General features: G+C 36.4%; 1 protein-coding gene across 8 annotated transcripts in view; it reads left to right on the top strand.

The window, feature by feature from the left end:
* PRR16 (proline rich 16) overlaps positions 1-21,900 on the top strand; it is a 245,379-nt gene that overhangs the window by 95,422 nt on the left and 128,057 nt on the right. The window contains exon 2 of one of the 8 annotated variants that reach the window (XR_001362579.1): positions 7,510-7,604. The exons of the other annotated variants lie outside the window; for them this stretch is intronic. The gene's annotated coding sequence lies outside the window, so the exon portion shown is untranslated. The remainder of the gene's footprint in view (positions 1-7,509; positions 7,605-21,900) is intronic. 8 annotated transcript variants of the gene reach the window in all.

Genomic DNA, 21,900 nt, shown 5'->3' with positions numbered 1-21,900 from the left:
CCACCTCCCCCTCTAAATGAAGATATAAATCAATAGTAGCAAACCTGATACTTGGAGATCTACTCTTAAAATGTCATTGATCACTACTTTGTTGAATTTACCCTTCAAGTGGGTAACAGATCTTCTTTGCTACAACAAAGTCACCATCATGCAGGCAATGGTAATCTTTGGGATGCATGTTTATAGTCTGCAGTATCTTAAACTCATTTGAAAAGGGGAGCATATTTTGATTAGAGTCCTTCCCTTATGTTTCCTGGAAATATGTCCAGTTGTTTCATTTTGAACCTCAATTGATAATAACTGAAGACCAGAAGTTTCTGTTAGAATAGAGTAAGATTTAACCTTCTCTGTATACTTTTCATTGCTACAGTACCCTCAGCCCCTCCAAATGAGCTTATCCTATATAATAAAAGGCTAATATGCAAATAGACTGAACGGCAGAACAGCTGAACGACCAGTCACTATGACGTGCGCTGACCACCAGGGGGCGTGTGCAGAACATGGCAGGCGTTGGCCGCAGTGGGATGGCGGAGCAGGTGAGCGGGGGGTGCCAGACCAAGGCAGGGTGCCAGTTGCTGTCATTGGGGCAAGCCTCTGGTGGTTACTGAAAATTCTTTGCTCCCGTGCATCGCGGTCCCACCCGGCGCTCACACCCATTGCTGACACTGGAGCCACTGCTCACACCCACTACCAGTGCTGGCCCCGCTCGCACCTGCAGCCAGTGCCAGAGCCACCACTTACACCCGCTGCCAGTGCCCAACGCCTGTCCAGATCACTCGGCGCCATTAGCAGGTTCAAGCGGCGGCTGCCAGCCCTGATCGCCCCTGAGGGCTTCTCTACCTCCCCTTGCTCCTGAGAAGCGATCGGGGCAGCAGCTGCCACTCGTACCTGCTGCTGGTGCCGGCCCCCATTGCTCCGTGCCGTCAGCGGGTGCGAGCAGGGCCAGTGGTGTCAGTGCGTGGGAGTGGTGGGAGCAGGGCTGCTGGCAGAGAGGGGACCAGGGGCCGCGGGGAGAGGGGCTGGGAGGGGGCGTGGAGGATGGACCGAGACCCACCCCTGTGCCTACCACAGCCTCGCCACCCACAGCTCATTTCAAGGTGCATGAGTTCATGCCCTGGGTCCCTCGTGCTTTAAATAAAAATATTGTTCTTAATATGCAAGGCAGGCTTTTTTTTTATTAGTTCCCTGGCCCACCTTTGTAACTATATTCCTGCCTCTGAGCCCTCCTGCTTAGGAAGGTTGAAGCCAGTACTAATATTCAGAATTTAGGCTAATTACATTAGTATTCAAAACAGAAAGTAGAAGTGAAAAATAGTTAATTCAAAGCTATTCAGCTAATACGAAAACACAACAAAAACAAAAATGTAGACATGTATTCAAGATGAAGTTATTTACTGCTTAATGGCCCAAATTTTGCAGGCACTTTAGTATTCAAAACAATGGCTAGAATACTAATTAATGATTTAATATACTGAATAAAATTATTTTCATCTATTAATTATAGGATTATTTCTACAAGGCCAAATTTTACTAACCTATTTTTAATTATAAAATTGCATTTCTTTATAAAGTATATTATGATCATTATTAAGCCTTTCTAAACCTCTAGATGGTATTTCATCTCTTAATTCCTGCCATGATCCTTAGTTCTATGGTATATTTGACCCATAGAAAATAAAATGGGGTTACATTATTTCTGGTGGATTTTGGAATGGGAACAGATCTTCATTCCCATTATACTTCTTCTGTAATTATAAAGGCATGTAAAACATAGAATCTCTCCTACAGATCTCAGTATTCTGTGAAGAAAATTAATCCTTGAAACATCTTATAGTCAAAGAGAGTTGACTAGTAATCCTAGGAATGTCATATATTCTAAAAATTATTTGCTTTTCTTCCATTAAAAAGGATATTCTTTGAGTTACACCAATTGGCTTCCTTTTCCAAATTATTTGGGGATCTTTGACAGATTATTCTGTAAACAGATATAATGATGAGCCAGTTATTCAAGCTTTAGACAATGAAAAGTTTCAAGTTTAAAATACAGTAATACAGCTATGAAAGTGGGTTCAAAGCCATGTATATCTTATACAATTATTCCATTTTTCCTCCTAGGTAAAATCTGAGTTACTCCAACATTAAAAAAAATGTTTTATTTAGAATGAGGTATGTGTGAGTAATGTGTGTGTATATGCCATATTATTCTTGCAATTAAAATCGGAATAGTAAAAAAATTGTCATGTTTGTTATCTAGAAATCTCTACCTATTGTCTTCCCCATTTTCCTGGACTGTCCCTAGAGAATAGTTTAAACTTCAAAAAGCTACCAGTTTGGATTCTGTTACCACTGTTACCTCGGTCCCAGAATTATATTTGCATTGCACTTAGATTTCTAAATTCCCAGGCCCCATGAAGAGCTGGTCTTTTTGGTGCTGAGGCCTGCCTCTGCTTTGCACAAATTCTATAAATGAGGACATTTATCTTCAGGCAGTTCTGCTACCTGAAGATGTGTGTGGCACGTATCCCAGGCTCATTTTAGCCCTTTGAACAGCTATGCTGCAAAGGCAGGTACAAAAGCAGTTTCTAACCATGTAATGTACAGATTTGGGGCAGGGTGGGGGGAGAGAGGGAGGTTTTTCACCATAGTTGTCCATCTGTTTATCAGTTGTAGTTGAATAACTTCCCTTGCACTGCAAAAGTAACTGGTTCAAAATTCAACAGCCTCAAAATATTCTATTTCAAAGCTGTGCTCTCCCTTCATTTAAACCATGAATGTCTGATGAGGCAACATGAGTTTTCAGTTTTGAGATAAAGTATAAACTACTGTTTATACTTTAAAGCTGTAAACTATTGTTTATACTTCAGAGCTTCGATACATATTTATTATTGGATTTTATTCTTTTTTATAAATATGTTATTTTGTGTCCTAAAATGCTAATAACTGCAGTTGTTTTTATTGCATTACTCAGGGAAGTATGTATCTAATATTCTACAAAATCTTGGAGCGCTATTCAATTTGAGTATTGGTGCAGATATTTGTTGAAATTGAGCGCTCAGGTGACATGATCATATTTTGATCCTGAAAACTCACATTTTTATTGTACTGAAGAGATAGACTAGTTAAGAGGTCACTCTAACTCTACTATTTTCTGAAACAAATTTTTATTGGACGAACACGTGAGCATTGGGTGTACTTTGTGAAGATTATGGGCAAAGCATCCAGTTAGCAGTTCAGCAAAGATTAAAAAGCATATACCGTAAGGCTATTACTTACACATGAATTTATACATGAAGCTTGGATATATGCATCTTGCCCCAGTCTGAATAGAGTGAAGCAAACCTAGTAATTATGCATGAATTTTAAAACAAGGATCACATTTTGTTGTTTAAATGCTGGTGTTTTGAATACCCATGGAATGCATACTTTTGGTATTTTCTAAATGAGAAATATTACATTTTATGGTCATATTTTATAATTGTTTGGTAGTACATAAGTAGAAATTAGTTCAAAATTCAAAGTGTAATTTTTTTTTCCTATTTTTCTTCTTCCTCCTAAATCTTGGAATATAAAGTTTAAATTTTAAATTGTCTTATGAAAGGTCATACTTTGTATTTTTTCCCAACAATTCTGTAAGCATATTACTAAAATTCATGATTTAAATCTCCCAAACATGTTTCCAAATAATTTACTGGTTTGGTTCAGTGGATAGAGCATTGATTGGCCTGTGGACCAAAAGGTCCCCGGTTTGATTCCGGCCAAGGGCGTTACTGTACCTTGGTGGCAGGCTCCTCCCCGCCCAGGCCCTGGTCTGGGTGCGTGAAGGAGGCAACCAATCTATGTGTTTCTCTCACATCGATGTTTCTCTCTGTCTTTTCCTCTCTCTTTCACATTTCCTAAAAAACTCAATGAAAAAATATCCTCAGGTGAGGATTAACCAAACAAAACAAAACAAAAAAAACCAGGAAAGCTATTTAGATCATCTATTTTACCTTTCATTTGGGACAAAATAACTAAAGTATAATCCAAAATTTGAGTGTTTGATGTCATTCATATGATTGCTTTATAGGTCCAATCTATTATATAATTAAATCTAGTTTTTAAAATGTATTTATGTAGTAGGCTTTTCTGGGCTTCTTTGTGTACTCAGCATAATGATATGCTGATACTTGATAAATACTTTCCTTTACAACAGTAAGACATCATTTAGGTTACGGTCACTAAAAATTACACTAACCCTACAATTTATTTCTTTATTTCCTGACACATGATTCATTTAAGAAATCTGGACTGAGTCCAATAGCCAGCCCTCTGCTGCTTAGCCTGAGAGCTGTGCTTTAATTAAGTTTTTTTCTTCTTTAGCCAATAAAGAAATCTCCTTTGATTTTCAGATAGTGGTGTTATAAAGATGAATAAGAGGTTATCACTTCCCTAAAGAAACGTTAAGTGCAGCCAGTTGGATACTGATTAGAATTTGAATGGAGTTTTCCTTAGCAAAGCCCTTTCACACACATGGATTCAATTGATGAATATTTGTAACTTTTGGGGTTGTGGGTGTATGTTTGATTCCTAAATAAATCTAATGGCTTAATATAGAGACATGTTTTTCTCTAGAACTAGATTGTGACCCTGTGCATGTGACATGTTTTACAAATGTATGTCGTTGATCACCAGGGAGACATGATACTGTAGCAAGCTCAGGGTAAAACCCAGTATTCCTGAAAAACCTATTCAAAATCTGTGCTTATACCATGGGTTTTTTTGCATCTCATTGTTGTCAGGACAAGGAAATTACCAGGGTGGGATTATCAAAACAGATTGTGGGCATTGATTAATTCTGCAAAGGCCAAAATGTAAATGTGCATTTGTCAAGAGTTCAGGTTTAGTACTCTTTCCTCTACCAGATTCAGGTCATCTTCTGTCTTTTCCCCATAGCTGCTTCCAAGTATAAAGTTTAGACATTTTCCTTCTGAAATGGGCAGTAATACTCTGGATGCTTGAAACACAGATTTACTTCAAACATTTCCCAGATAATTTTCAAACCCTTTCCCACTTTGGGTTTAGCCTCGTCTGAGACTGTGTGTGAAGCACATGGGGGGAATGAAGGAAGGAGTTGTTCAGCTTGTCCTTGGCAGAAAAGTCCTGTTGCTGAATAAGATCACAAGTTTTGGCTGGAGTGGCTTGGTAATAGCTTTTTCCACTGTGCAAAGCCAGGCAATCTCTGCCAAACAGCGGAACAGAATCTATACTGTCAAAATGGAAAAAAAAAAAAAAGTGGCGGCAATTACGAAGCTGGGGGATTCTGGCAGCACACTTAGAATCTGGCATTTTCACTTTGCTGTGAGGAGGAAAGTATGGCCACCAACTAGAGCAGCGTGGTGGGCTGCTGTGCTGCCTGGAGACTATGTGACACTGAGATTAAGGACAATGTCTAGGTGCTGGGTTCAGAATTCTTTATTGTAGGCCCACTGAGAATCTCTATCAGTAAAGGTTTTGACATGCATTGTTACTGCATTGCTCTTCAATTTAATAACAGGAATGATAGCAAGCACTTAAGTGCTTTAAGGAGTGTTAAATCTTTCCCATGTATTAGCTCATTCTCACTTTAGCCCTATGAAGTTAGTATGATTTTTTTTAACCTCCCTTTCAGAGATGGCGAAAGGGAGGCAATAGGGAAGTAAATATCTTATCTTGTGTCACATAGCCAGCACTTCTGCTCCTTTCTCGGTGTCTTGGCATGAAGAATAATATAGTAATGTTAACAGAAAAATCTATGTTCCTTTTCTTAAATCCTTACAACTCTTTTTTAATGGCTTTTTGGGCAAATATTTTTTGGGGGAGGAAAGAACAGAGGTATGTATATTTCACCAGAAGTATTAATGTAGATAGCATAATTTTTACCATTCCTTTGCTTTTCCATTCTAACAGTATAACTTTATGAATCTCAGATTTTTGCCAATATCGCTAAGAGTATTTAATGTAGATCTAATGTGAAATGTGGTTGGATAATTTGATTGCTCACCTTATTTTTGATTGTTCACTTTGTTAAGTGTTTGAACCATAAAATTGTTCAAACAATTAAATAGTGCCTGCATAATGCTATTCATTGGAACATTTTTAAAATCATGGTTTTGCATTCAGACTTTACAATTCATTATTAATGAAAATGCTTCCTATAATGCACATGTTTGTAATAAAAGCATGGGCAGGGATTCTTGGTGTTTTATTCCCCAAAACTAGAAAAGCTTCTGGCACGTAATTGGTGCTTAGTGAGTATTTGATGAATGAGCATTCATTATGACTGGATGCATAATGAAATTAAACACCTTGAGCTTATTTATATGTACAATTTTGCTTTTCCTCTACTAAATAATCAAGGTTATTGTTGATGAAGAAAATTAGTAACAGCATGGGGAGCAATGGAAGCAGAGGAAATTGTGCCCTTCCTCAGCCCCTGCCCGGGCTGGTTTTTTTGGAGCTCCTTGAGGAAGGCGTCTTTCTCATTCATCACGGTATTCTTAGTACTGACAAAGCATAGTGATACAACCATGAGCGAATGGTTGTGCAAACTAAATGACTTAAGCTCCTGTCTTTTTATTAATACCTAGTTTAAACAAATCTCAGTCACTGCAGAGTTTGGGGAATACGTTACTAAAGGCTTAAGGCAAGAGCGAGGGATTACACATTTGGGGAGCAACCATCTGTCATTTCTGAATTGGATGCAGCAACCTCAAGGACCTTGGGCTCTGTAATTCAACCTCCCAAGTCAGAGGCTCTGTACTCACTGCCCTGTGGCTCTTAGAGTTCTGACAGTATCACTACCAAGAGATCACTTAGGCTCTGCTATAAGCAATTCTGCCTCTCAGATAGGATAGTCTTTGGTTCACAAGACCTAGGGTATGTTTCTCTGAGGTTGGCTCAGCCCATTAGCACCTCGTACAATAAGCTTAGTTTCCTGAGGCCAGGCATCCCTTTAAATATTTGAAGATAGCTCTCTCATTTCAAGAGGCTATTCTGCACTACCACTTTACTGAGGGTATTTCTATCCATTTCTGTGACATGGTTGACCGCTCTTCCTATCCGGACTATTGTCCCTAAAGCTGGTATGCTCATTTGTCTGTTAATGATCACTGGGCAGCAATACTGAAACAGTATGGATTAATGAGTAAGTGTTAATGTCAGCAAAATTTCCAGTGATTTGCTTTAGCAATCTTTTCTCAGAAAGAACAGGTTCTCAGTGAAATTCTTGAAGACTTGATTGATTGACTGATCTGTACCACAGTTCTTTTCACTAACAGTATGTAGTCCTTCACATGCATGTCCCCATGTACATGGTTCATCTATTAACTCCTCTTCTATTTGTGTGTACATCTCCATCAGCATAGCCTATTCCTTCATACTGACTAATGTCCCACCCCCATTCATAAGCTCCTGTATCCGTTTAGTTCAGTGTGTTTTGGAAAATCTAAAGTAAATACAGTGTTTTTAAAAGTTCTCTAATTTTTTTAACAGAAGCTCCATAACCTACTCCCACCTCCCCACATGATGAAACAGGGAAACAGTGCCACAGGCAGACAGTGACAACAGGACACCCGGAAATGCCCAAGGTCAGCCCCATCTTAATGTGATGTTTGCAGGAATGTGGACAACACATACCAGCATTTCTAAGAAACATGGAAGTCCAGTATATCATTTGTTATTCAAAACACATACACAATTTTCCATTAACAGTTAGATCTCTTTGAGTTTTAAAGTTATTAAATAATGACCACGAATAACATGATTAACAATCACACTATATAAATTGTGATCACCATATAACTTGTCATATTTTCAGTCTGTCTTTTTCATAGAGGAAAATATGTATAATAACATCATGAAATTCAGCAATGTTTTCTTTGTTTCTAAGACTCAAAAAATATTTTAAGGAACATATATGGTGTTTTTTCAAATGGCAGGATTTGACTTCCAAGGTTCCAGTATCAATTAATTCATGAATATACACGCCTTCTATGAATAAAACTAGTTTACATTTTGATAATTTCTCTTTTTTATATTGACTCTATAGGAAACTAATAAATTTGGCCATTAAAAAACCAATAAAAATACATAAAAGATATGTTTGTTTAGAGTTAAATATTGAGTTAATGATCAATTTTTCCTAAATACTGCTTTGTGGTACATAGAACTCATTCATAATTCAGGATATTCTTGGCTACAACCTATGTGACCATAAGAAGGATCATCACCTTTAACAGCTGGGAATTCCTAGTGAAGTGAAAACATGTACAGTCAAGGTCAACAGTGTTCTTTTGTTGCAATTTTCTATTTCCCACCATGAAAGGCTGCCAATATGGGTTCACTGGTCCCAGTATTTTTCCATATATGAAAGAACATGGCTTTTGTTTCTCATTAAGCCCAAATGCTTTTGGAGCTGTAATTTAATTTCAACACTTCTATAGATATAGGACTCTAGATATTATTTGTTTTAGACATGGATACTACATTTTCCACATCTAGATAAAATCTGAACAATATCATGATAAGTCAACTATTTCATCTGAAGAGTGAATTTATTATACCTAAAAAGTTATGTCTGGATACTGTCAAATATTGGGGATATAGTGACATGTTTACAAGTGCTATTTTTCTTTAATCAGTTGTATCCTTATGTCCTGCATTTGGGAATATTCTGTTTGAAATGAATTCCTCTAAATGGTATTATTCTTTGTAGTTGAGAGACTGTTGAATAAACTTTCAATATTAGCATACAGTGAATTCAATAATGTAATTAGTAAACTATTTCCAGTGAAGGGATTGTAGCAATCATACTGGTTTTTAATGGTTTGTTGGGAGTTGTGAATTAAGTCTTCATTTTAATACGACCTAATTATAATACAAGAGGGGAATGTTATTTGGAATTTAGCTACATTTATCTTCTACTGTTGAATAAACTTTCAATATTAGCATACAGTGAATTCAATAATGTAATTAGTAAACTATTTCCAGTGAAGGGATTGTAGCAATCATACTGGTTTTTAATGGTTTGTTGGGAGTTGTGAATTAAGTCTTCATTTTAATACGACCTAATTATAATACAAGAGGGGAATGTTATTTGGAATTTAGCTACATTTATCTTCTTTTTATTTATTTATTTATTGTCTAAAGTTTTACATATGTCTCCTTTTTCCCCGCTTGACCCTTCCCCCTCCCCAGCCACTCCCACCCCGAGCAAGTCCCCACCGCCCAGTGTCTGTGTCCATTGGTTATGCTAATATGCATGCATACAACACCTTTGGTTACTCTCTAACCCCACCTCCCCTGACATTTGTCTCTAAATCTATTCTTTTTCATCAAATTATGTTGATCATTATATCCCACATATGAGTGAAATCATGTGACATTTATCTTTCTCCAACTCGCTCATTTCGCTTAGCATAATGCTCACCAGTTCCATCCATGCTTCTTAATAAAATTCTACTTTAATGGTAAGTAAAATAGAAGCTATAGAGCATTATGTAAATGGAAAAATACACTGAGAGGAAAGTAAGGATAAGTTGTTTACTAAATCAGCATCAAGAGGTTAAAAAAATCTCTATATTGATAGGCAAAACCCATGAAGAAATACATAAAATTATTTTCTAAATTTTTCTTTCTTTTTATATTGTGTGAATTGACCATGAAGCTATGATGTATCCAATATAAATTATGTGGTGAAGATCATGTAAGACCAGAAATTAAGATTTATCAGATTCAAATTCTAGCTCTAATATTAACTTGCTTGTTATTATTTTGCAAGTCTCCTATTCAATCTGAGTTCCTAAGACCTTTAGCTGACTTAATTCCAGAGAATGCAGGACCTAGTTTCCATGTATTCTGTTTGATATGACTTTTACAGAAAAGGCAGAGCACTGTAGCTCAGCATTTCCCCTGGAAAAAATCTTGATAGTCTACAACCAGACAGTGTCTTTCCTCCAGTGAAGTATTCTGCACCCTTCAGATTTCTGGTCTACTCATCAGACAGTGACTGAAACTCTCCAACTCATTTATAATTTTTCTAGAAAAAAATTTAGGTCTAATATTTAACTGTTTCAACTCAGTTTGGTTGATTTAAAAAGGTGAATTCACTGTTTAAATAGTAATTAAGTTAACTAGTAAAAATAGTATTGGATTTTCAATGTCTTTTTACAGTTATTATAGGAGCTATAAATTTTGTTAAAATATAAGAAGTTTTTGCCACATGGAGCAAAAGAGAAAATCCAACATTTAATATTGCTATTGAGTTTAACCATATCGCTAGTTCCTGAGGACAGAAAAATTCATAGGGCAATTGAATAGCAGTTTTCATTCAAAATGGTTTGTTATTATACTAGCATAATAATGAAAATTACAGATCGAAATGAAAAGGAGATAGGAACATTTGGAGGACTTAAGAATCTCAGCAACAGGAACATTTCTCCTAAATGTCCAATTTAGAATATAATAAAGCAGTCTTTTGATATTTTTATCATTTTCGTCAAACTGAAAAAGAACAATTTGAACCAGTCTAGTAGATTACTTCATTCATTCACTCAACACCTGTTGACCATGCACTTTGTACTGTCAGTCTGCTAGAAATAAGGAATATAAAGATTAATATGCTCAACATCTAGCAGAAGATGAAGAAAATAAATAAGACTAGCTAGTTGGAGGTAAATCACACAAGATGCAAAATAATAAATTTAGTTTATTAAATCAGGATGAATAGTGACATAGAGAGAAGCTAAAATTAATGTGGCTCAGAAACTGGAATAAGTATTGATTAATAGTTATCAGAATTTCTGAAGAAGGAATATACAACAAGTTGGAAAGCCATGGCAAAGTCTGCTGTTTTAGTTAGTGAAATAAAGTGAAAATATGAGAAATATATATCAGAACTTTGCAAGATTGTATAATTCCATAATAAAACAGTGGCTGGAGTTTATCTCAAATGTATTTGTCATAAAGCATAACCTTGGATATGATAACAGGGAAAACTTATGGAGCATAGTGACAGCAAGGCCAGAGGATGCAGTGGTGAAACAGGAAGATCAGCTTCACGGTTATGTGGCAGTTCTCCGCAGATGTGTGCAGTGATTGATAACCTGCAGGAAGGTGTGCTTATAACATGGTCTTCCTTGATTTTGTTGTTCAGCCAAAACACTGTACAAATTGTTTTAGAGAATTATTGTTTACATCCAACCTTAATCAGCTAGCAAGTAGTTTTATGATATACAGACGGTCCTCGGGTTACGTCGGACTCGACGTACGTCATTTCGTGGTTACGTCGCCATCTCCCATTTATTTATTAAAAAAAAAATTTCGTCATTTCGATGTATGTACATATGTGCTTTATGTTTTGTATTATTTATTTACCACAAGTAAAGGTCAGGAATTATCTTTCTTTTAATTTTTTTTTTACTGTTTCACTTCATTACTGCTGTGTATGTGCTCCATGTGAGTGACCTAGGTGCTTATGAAGGTGGGTTCCAACTTATGGCGAAATTGCCATACGTCGCGCTGTAGGAAGAGGTCTGGTCTCTGACGTAACCTGAGGACTGCCTTAGTAAGTCAATGAACAGACTATACTAATAATGCTGTAAGTGGGAAATGCCAGAAAGCACTACATTTTGGTTATTGTTGTGAGAATGTTATCTGTCAAGGTGCATAGAACAGCTAAATTTTCATTTTCCCTCTACCTCACTGGCTACTCCTCCTTAGTGTTTTGTGTTAAATCCTCTTGATTCCTCAACCTATAAATGTGCAGGGCCCACATACTCAGAGTGCGCGCGCTCTCTCTCAATGTCTCTCTCTCAATGTCTCTCTCTCTCTCTCTCTCTCTCTCTCTCTCTCATTCTCTCTCTCCTTTTTTCCCCATTCCTGCCTCATTCCCTTACCCCCTCACCTCCTCCACTTTCTCTACCCCATCCCCCATTCGTGCTGATCTCATCTAGTCCCATTACTTAATATACCATGAATATGTGAGTTCCTCCCAAAATTTATCTCTCCCTGAACCCACTCATTGTCTCCATTGGATGTGTAATAAGCATTTCAAACTAATTATGTCAAAATTAAGAATATATACCCAGGCCCACAACTCTCTTTCTCGTTTAGTTTCTTCAATGTCACTCCATCATCTAACCAGTTTCTTGGGCCAACTCTTGGTATCATTCTTGCTTCCTCCCTTTTACTCATCTCTCATGTCTAATCCTTCAGAAATTTTTGTCAAACCTGCCTCCAGAAGGTATCCTGAATCCCTTTTTTTATGAGGGGGGGGGGCGACTTGACTGCACCTGCTTTAGCTAGCCTCATCGTTTCATTAGACTGCGCTTACACAAATTCCTGACCAGATGCTGCTTCCTCCCTTGCCCCCCTGTAGTCCATTTTACTCAGAGCAGCAAAGGTAGAATTTTTTGAAATTTAAAAGGACCAGCGTCATCACACATGAAAAACTTTTATGACTCCTCATTGCCCCTAGAGCTCCTTCAGTCTCCTTACCTTGGCTAGCTACCTTCTGATCGATCCGCTGTAAACTCTTCTGACCCCAGAACTTACCTCCTATCAGTCTTGGGCCCTGCTTCGCACTCTACTTCTGGGCCTTTGCACTTAGTATCCACAGGGTTGGATCCTTCTATTATTAAGTTTCGGTTCATATGCTACCTTTTTGGAAGTGCTTTTTCTCACACCTAGTCTGAGATTTAGTTGTCCACATGTGTCTCTCTCACTCCCACTCACACTTCATCTCTTGGCATACCACTGTCTCTCAGGGACTTACCTGTAGTTTTCTTCAGGGTACTTACCACTCTGTGATACCTTGTTTATGTGTTTGTTTTCTTCTTGAATGTGTTTCCTCCATGTCAAATACAAGTTCCTTAAGGGTATGGGCCTCATCTCTCCTTTTCAATACCAAGCCCTCAAATTCTAGAAAAGTAACAGCACAGTAAGTATCTATAGAGTGAAGGCAAAAGACTCCAGATCAATTTGTCCTTCTTTTTCCATCTTCAGATACTCTAAGGAGGTTACCAAAGGATAAAGAAGCTACAGAGATCTGAAGAAAGGTCTTATTCATTGCTTTGATATTGTTTTCTGAGAACAGAGCATGAAAAGTGTACATTTTTTAGAAGTCGAAATTCCATATGTTAGCAACTGTTTGCAGGCTTTAAATCTAGTGCCTTTTTGCATTGTTTCCTTTTTTGCTCTTTAAAAGGCTATATGTCAAAATAGAATTTGATTTGCAGAACCTTAATGCTAGCACTTTGAAAAGTATGCAGCAGGGAGAAAACAATACAAAAATGTGCACTGTTCACCTACAAACACAACACATTTTATATCTTGGGATTAGGGATTAATGTATGAATAATTCTTCCATGGAAAAATGAAGGATAATATGAAATAGTGCTTTGACTGCAGATATATTTTATTATTTTCAGCTGTTTACAGAATATACCACCATTTTAAAATGTGCCATCACTGGAATTATTTTAGCATAGAGAAGAAGAAAAAAGTTCCTATCATCACACTTCTTAGTAAAGAGAAAAACAGACATATATTATTTGACAGGTTTTATAAGTACAAAAGTATCAAGAGTTAACATAAACAAACTATGGTGAATAAATAATATCTACCATTCCTAGATTTTTCTTGGTAGTTTTAATAATTATCTACTTCCTAGTTTATTCCGGAGGGTTCTGCATGTGTGCGTGTGATATGATTGCCTGGCACATGCTGGGCAGTGGTGTGATTATTGGAATATGGATTCTGGATTTAGAATGCCTGGATTTGAAGCTTAGCTTTAAACCCCTTATTAAGTGTGTTCCCTGTGCACATTACTCTTCTTTTGCAAAATGACAATTAATAATAAATACTTGCCTTTGGGGGTTATTTTGAGCATTGAATGAGATAATCCATGTAGAATTCTTAATGTCTGGAGCAAAAGGCCTAGTAATGTTAGTGAATGTTACTTTAATATTATCTTTACACTTACCCATGTGATTATACTTTATTAACTGTCCTCTTTCCCATGCCAGGCCTCAGAGATTGTATTAAAAGAAGGTTTCATCAGAAGATTAAGACATAACTGCATTAATTTGTTAAGGATTAGTTAGACCTCTAGAGCAGTGTTTTCCAATACAGGTAAATAGTTGTTATATAGGGGGAAAGCCAATTCTGATTCTGCTGGGTGTATTTCTTCTTCAACAGAAACATTGTTTTAATATTTTGAGAAAAACTACATAAAAATTTAGTCAGATGACTATACATCAGGACTTTTCAGAGCCTTTAAAACATTAATGTAGAACTACATTTAATTTATCTGTAGGTTTTAAATCTTCAAAGTGTATACCTAAATGTTTTTGTAATTCAAAGGTTTCAAAATGTTAATATGCACCATGGTCTTTCAGGAAGAACATGATTTGTGCAATACTTTTTACAACTGGGATTTTTATTCTCCACAGAGGATCTACATTCTCAGTTCACAGGTACTGAAAGAATGATTGTTAAGGAAGAGAATGTTCTTATGGTCAGGTAGAGATTCTTTCTTATGGTCAGATTAGGACATATGAAGAACCTTATCATAAACTTGAAAAGCTTGCCTTGTTTAATATTAAATTTATAGAAATTGGATAAGGACATTTAAGATGAAAATGAAAGTAGGGTATAATTCTACCTTCTTCATTTCACTCATCTTTGAAAGAAGCTTATTCTCGTGGTTTAAGGTTAATCAAGTAGTACAATTAAAGAAAATTAATCTGTGTGCAGAACAAAACTGATCACGCTTCTACTTTTCTTGCCTGGGAGTATGTTCTACCTCTATTAGATGTTTCTTCTAGTAAAAGAGGTTGCAAAGCATAAAGGAGCAAACTAAACACTGGAGCCAGGTTGCCTGGTTTGGAAATCTGCTCTGTACTACTAGCTGTGTGACACTGGCCAAATTACTCAACCTCTCTGTGCCTCACTTATCTCATCTGAAATTGGAGGTAATAAATAAATACTAGTTGATAGGATTGTTATGAAGAGTAAATGAGTTGCTACTTTTGGATAAGAACTGTTCCTGGCATATAATATACAATGTATATTTGGTAAATAAGTAAATTAAGCTTGAGAAGCTATTTCATTGCCTTCTCTATTTGCTTGCTATTACTTTTCTCCTGTCATGTGGCTAGTCTCAGGTTCAGAGGACGTGATAACAAAAAGAATGAGTGTTCATTGGTTGATAGAAACCTAATTCTGCTACTTGTCTCTGGATGCAGCGGTGCTCCATCTTGAAGCAAAGGGTTACTAAAGATTCTTTCTCAGCCAGTAACTGTGGGATAAATGACCAGACAAGAAAATCGGTATTTCTGCCCTCCATATAAAGCCATCTGGTGTTTGTGCTTGGTTGTGTATTGTATTAAGCAAGGGTAAGAGATATATCTCTTAGTGGGAAAATAGACTCAGAAATCTTCTAAACTCTCTATTTTAATAGCACCACTAATCTCTTAAAAATTATTTCCACAGTGATTTGATGTACTGTTGTAATTATAATAGTTAACATCTAATGAACACTGGGATGTGTGGTTTGCATCATCTAACCTCACTCAAAGTGTATAAAGGATTGTCATTACCCCCAATCTATAGTGAAGAAAACCAAGGAAATTAGTGACTTGCCTAACTTAGAATTGGTTCTGGTTACTGGTAAACTGGTTTACAAACCCAAGGAACCCAACTCTAGCATCTGTGCTCTTAACAATTCTACTTCCTGCCTCCCTTCACCAGGAGACTTTAGAATAATAATAAGGGAGCACCTGGAAAGTCTAAAGTTATGGCTTGTGTATCTCAGTACCAATTTCCCCAAGCCTAAGCACTGAAGACATACATATACATATACACATACTTATACACATACATATGCATAATGCTACTGTAGACATTCTAATCTATAATGCAGTATATACACATAATACTTTCATAATAGTCAGAAAATAGAAACAATCCAAATGTCCATCAGATAATAATTAGATAAACAAAATGTAAAATATTTATGTAATAGAATATTATTCAGCAATAACAAGTAACCAACTACTGACACATGCTACAACATGCATGAACCTTAAATATATTATGCTAAGTAAAAAGAGCCACATATAAAAGACCACAGGATGTATCATTCCACTTATATGAAATGTCCATTAAAAGCAAATATACAGATTAAAAAAGAGGATTATTGGTGACCTGGAACTAGGGGTTGTAATAGGGATTGACTGCAAATGAGCATGAAAGGTATTTTTTTGTGGTGATGGAAATGTCCCAAACCTGGATTTTGGCAACAGTTGCACAAATCTGTAAATTTACTAAAAATCATTTACTTAAACAGAATTGGGCACTTAAATGGGCAAATTTCATCATATGCAAATTTACCTCAATAAATCTGTTAAAAAGCAAACAAACTGGATCATGGCCCAGAGATTTAGTATCCTGGACCATCGTTCAGTGATAAAGATAAAGCAGGCTGAAAATCAAATTCAAATATGTATAATCCATATTAAATTTTTCTGCCCTCTCTTCATAATTGGAATAAAAGATAAAAAGTCACTTTTATACCTAGCATGAAAAATAAATTGGCAATAAAATAGGCAGTTTTTATTTATTTAAAATTTTGTACTGATATAATTTCACTTTGATATGATAAGCTGAGCATCTGACTTTGGAAAGGCATTTATTTTCTGTACTTCATTTAAAGTTTGTCTCTAGATGAAGATGTTTAAATGGAAGTTGTATCATGGTATTAGACTTATATATAGAAGAATATCTGAAAAGTGTAGCAGAAACTCACTACCTGTACCCTGGATATGTAATTAATATACCCCTTTATAATCAACTAGAGGCCCAGTGCATGAAATTTGTGCAGGGGGGGGTCCCCTCAGCCCAGCTTGCACCCTTTCCAATCCAGGACCCCTCGGGGGATGTCCAACTGCCGGTTTAGGCCCGATCCCACATCCCTCTCACAATGCGGGACCACTGGCTCCTAACTGCTCACCTGCCTGCCTGCCTGATCACCCCTAGCTGCCCCCCTTGCCAACCTGGTCGCCCCCAACTGCCCTCCCTGCTCACCTAGTCACCCCCAACAGCCACCCCCGCCCCCTGCCAGCCTGGTCACCCCTCACTGCCCCTCCACTGCCACCCTGGCCACTCCTCCCTAAGTGCCCCCCCCCCGCTGGCCTGGTCGCCTCATGCAGCCTGCTGCTCAGTCGTTTGGTCAGCCCTCACTAACCCCTCCTGCCAGCCTGGTCCCCCCAAGCAGCCTGTTCGGTCATCCATTCGGTTGTTTCGGTTGTGGCGGTCTCTTAGGCTTTTATATATATAGATAACTCAACTTCATTATGTTCTGTCCTTTAATTTTCCCTTTTTTCTACTTTGGGTGATATGTAGGGAATTCATTTATCACTTCCCCCATTTCACAGATAAGGTAACAAAGGCATACAAAGATTAAGCCAAATCATGTAGCTTTTAAGTGGCTGAAGTGAGCTTACTACTTCTCAGTTTTCCTGAATACTAGTCATATATAACCCATAAACCATTCTAATACTCTCTACTCATTGAAATAGTAGATAATTAATAAGTGCTGACTGATTAAGTCTGTAGAGGCTTGATAGATATCATAGCTTGGTTCATAAGCAGTTATATTATTATCATAAGATTCTTTTAACATCATATACTAAGTTGGAACTGTATGCAGTACGGGTTTAAAATGTGACTTGGTAGTGATGCACTGTAATAGTCCTTGTTGTGCATTATCAAGTCTCTTACATTGGACAGATGGAGAAAATTATGATTCCATATACACCATACCTATTTAAAAATAATGTTCCTGAATGCATCATTTTTCATTTCTGTACTCCCAGCTTTGTAAAAAAAAAATTAGGGAAGTATAATAGGCTATTTAACTGTTTGCTGGCTTGCCATACAGAGATACACGGCTGCTTTCACAAAAGAGGGAATTGGCTCCGATGTACCTCCAAGTTATTCTTCTCCAGGAATATTCTGAATGGCACGTTTCCTGATGCCTCGAAGCCTTAGATCTCAGTCCATTTCTTACGGACTCAACAATTTACTGTTAACGCCAGATTTGTCAAAAGCTCACAAACCCATTCCCTCCCTTTTTTAGTACCTTTCTTAAAGAAATAAAAGAACCATTTGTGTGTTTTCCTTTTTGTTTTGTTTGAAACAATATCTCTTGACCTATTCTTAGTATAGTTACATTGCTAAATTGTATTTCCTTTCTGTTGTCCTGGTTCAGCTGTGTATAGTTCTTCTTTTAACAGCAACATGGATCCTATAATCATTTCTTCAACTGTTCTGTTATCCTGTGAGTTTATGTTCTTTATTCATGAAGATGGATTGTTCCCTGGAAGGCTGAGCATCAAGCCTGGAAGTGTTGTTTTTTATGTGCAGTCGTCCTGTTTTCACTTCATGGTGTGTGTGTTTTTTTCCCATTCAGAAACGATGCGCTGACAGCAAGGGAACAAAGATGGGTATCTTTTTCAGAAAGCAGTGTGCATGGGAACTATGTAAACATTTTTCTGGTTACATTTATTTTGTTTCTAAGACAGTCATTTTTTTGGATATAAGTGAGACTGAGTGGGGTAGACTTAATGTAAAGCACATGTATTGGCCAGTTTGCAGACACTTGTTAGAGCTCTCCACACATATGTTGCATAATGGATTCTGTTTCTGTTATGTGTTTTTGGCAGAGCCCACCACTGCGCTTTTTAAAGTCTAGGAAACATGTAAGTTTATTGGAACTCTTTCTCCCCCTAGGCTGTAAAGGGGAAAGGATTTAAAATGTGGGCAAGAGAGATTAGATTTCTCTAGGATAAAGCAGATTTTATCTTTTGTTGTATGAAATTTCATCTCTGTCTTTCCCATCCAACAGTAAGCATCTTAAAGTCAAGAACCTCTGATTTTCATTGTTGAATTCCCTCAACTTGTTTGAAATACATGCTTTTTTCTTCTTTTGTTTTTTATGGAGACTACATTAAATTTTTAACATGCATGCTTGATTGTTGCAAGTGCATATATCAAAAATGCAAATTTAACATGCATAAAAGTATTTCTAGATGTCTCTTGACCAATAAGAGGATCTTAGAATGTTTTAATTCTTCTCACTACCTTACTGTTCAATATTTTAGACTTGCCTTGGTTTATATGCCTAAAGTAGTCACTGTTATACTTATTGTTTTATACTAGCAATGCATGTTTAGATTTACTGCTATACTTCCCAGTTTATTTACTCACCATTGCTTTACACTCCTTTCTGACTCAGTTTACATATTCCTAAAGTACATCCTTTATTTATTTAGCTACAGACAGGCAGTAGAAGTCTCTTTGATTTTTATTTGAAAAACATTTATCCTTCATTTTAGATAATGACTTATTGGACATAGTATTTCAGGCAAACAGTTACTTCCACTCATCCTTTTAATAACATCAACACATTGTCTTCTAGTTTCTACTGTAGCAATTGAGAAGTCTGAAATCAGCTGTCTGCCTAACTCTCAATCTTTCTCATTTAATCTGTCTTTTCTCTCTGTTTGCTTTCAAGGTCTTCTATATGCTTTGGTCATTGGCCATTTCATTATGATGATCCTGAAAGTGAACTTTTTAAAATCATTCTCACATCTTATTTTTTTCCCTTTTATAAGAGGATTCAAGTTTTCTCATCAATTCCGACAAATTCTTAGCCATTCTTTCTTTTACTAACCTATTGCTATTTTCCTTAATTTCATTCTCTTTCTCTGACCCTTTCCACTGAGAACTTTTATTATATGTTGTTCCTTCTTATTCTATAATTTATATATCTTAACCACTTTTTAATATTTCAAAATCTTTATATTACTCTGCTCTATTTCCTCATCTGTTTTCTAGTTCACTATTTTCCTCTTTAACTGTGTCTAATCTGATGTTTAACCTGCTTATAAGTTTACTTGCACTTATACACAGTATCTTACTCTATTTTTTAATGTATGCCATTAGTCACTTTAAAAATACTTATGTCACAGTTTAATCTATTTTTATTATCTTAAGTGCTTGGGTTTTTATTTGTATTGTTTATTCTTCATGCTAAGTCTCAATCATAGTGAGTTATTTCCTTATATATTTTGTCACTTTTTAATTATAAGGTCATCTAAATCTTTAAAATCTCTTAAGACCAAACTTGCCTCTACTTCTGCCAGATAGTATCACTAGCTCATTGCTAGACAGGCCTTTATGATTCCTATTCCAGGGGTTGTCACAATGTTCAGATTCTATAAATTTTAAATCCAAACTCAGGCAAAGTTTTTAAAAAGTTCCTGGGGGGAAAGAATTTTATTTTTCCTGCATCCACAGTACAGAAAAACGCCTGTGTCTTATAATATAGACATTTCTTACTTACCCCTTCACAGAGCGTACAGCTCTTCCAGGATTCTGATGGATGCAGGTGAGTGTCAAATCCCAAACAATTACCTTCCTCCCCAGCACTAAGTTTGCTTTTGCACCATCTCATGGGCTTACATTTCTGTGTCTAGTACCTGGACAGTCCCTTTCCTGTTTTATCGAATCTAAAAATACGTTTTAGAGAAGTTTCATGTTTTCTACTCTATCTAGTCTGGTATACTATATTGTGAGAAACAGAGAAGTCTCCCATATTCCTTAGTTGCTTAGCTATATTTTCTATAAACATTCAGGACTTACACACAGATAAACTGATTTTTAATGTTAGGAGTTGACTTTTATCATAAAGAAGCCAGTGACAATAGAATAAGCTGATAGTAAATATTTATTTAAAACATTAAAGTTCAGAAGGAATTTATTGGACTCAAAATAGAGGCAACCTCATCTTTATAGATCACCACAGTGAAATAAGAGCTGATATTTTAAAGTTGATTCTGGAGCATACCAAGAGCCCGGGTTACTAGTATATATGCACATACATAAGATAGACCTGAAGTACTCATTTTCTACTGAGCATGAAAAGAAATAGATTGGAAGGGAAATAATTTACATTTGAGTATTGCTTTTCTCATAATTTTTTTCTTAGTACTTCCTCTATCTTTATGTCTTCCTATTTTTCTGCTTTCATTTCACTCTCTCCTACACACTTTTTAAAAAGACCTCCCTGAAAGAGAGCTCTGATTTGACAGTACTGTTGTGGGTTTGCTCTTGAAATGCATGCAGAGTAACACATAAAGGTAAAGAAATATTGATACTGTAATACTATGCCACCCTCCTTCTTAGTTATTTTAGGTAGTTTCATTAATTCTTGAATTCCTCCTTCAGTGGTGGCAGGCATCATACTAACCTTTTAAAAATACATATAGAAATGGCACTAAAGACATGTTATTTCACCAAAATCAGTCATGAAGTTATAATATGGTGACATTTTAAAACAACTGTATCTAAAAGCTAAGCAGTTATTTTGATAATACTTAAGGATAATTCATGACACATATAGGCTAGAAGAATTTCAGTCATTGTCATCTATAATTTAATAACACAGTAAAGTAGGCACACTTCTGAGATTTTCCATTTATTTATTCATTGAATTCTAACAAGTCTATGAAATTCTGTGATAATCCTATTAAAGGCAAGGCACTCTGAAAGGTCCTGGTCCTTCTCAAAGTTATGTAGGTAGGAGATAACGAAGCTGAGATTTACAACCAGGTTATCTGCAGTCTGGTTTCACAGTTTAGCTCTGAAATGCTTCTCTACACTGTCTTACTTCACACATGCACATATACACACACATGCAGCCTATTAGGTGCTAATTACCTTTAAAATATCTCTACCTCTATATGTCTACATAGTTCTTTATTTAGCTGGTTAGGAAGAAAAGGGACAAACACTTTTATTATTCTGTTTATAAATCCT

The sequence above is a fragment of the Myotis brandtii genome, unplaced genomic scaffold, assembly GCF_000412655.1.
Source record: "Myotis brandtii unplaced genomic scaffold, ASM41265v1 scaffold1071, whole genome shotgun sequence".
In the NCBI taxonomy this organism is placed as follows: domain Eukaryota; kingdom Metazoa; phylum Chordata; class Mammalia; order Chiroptera; family Vespertilionidae; genus Myotis; species Myotis brandtii.
Note: the sequence above shows the minus strand (reverse complement) of the source record. Positions and strands in the feature narration are given on the sequence as shown.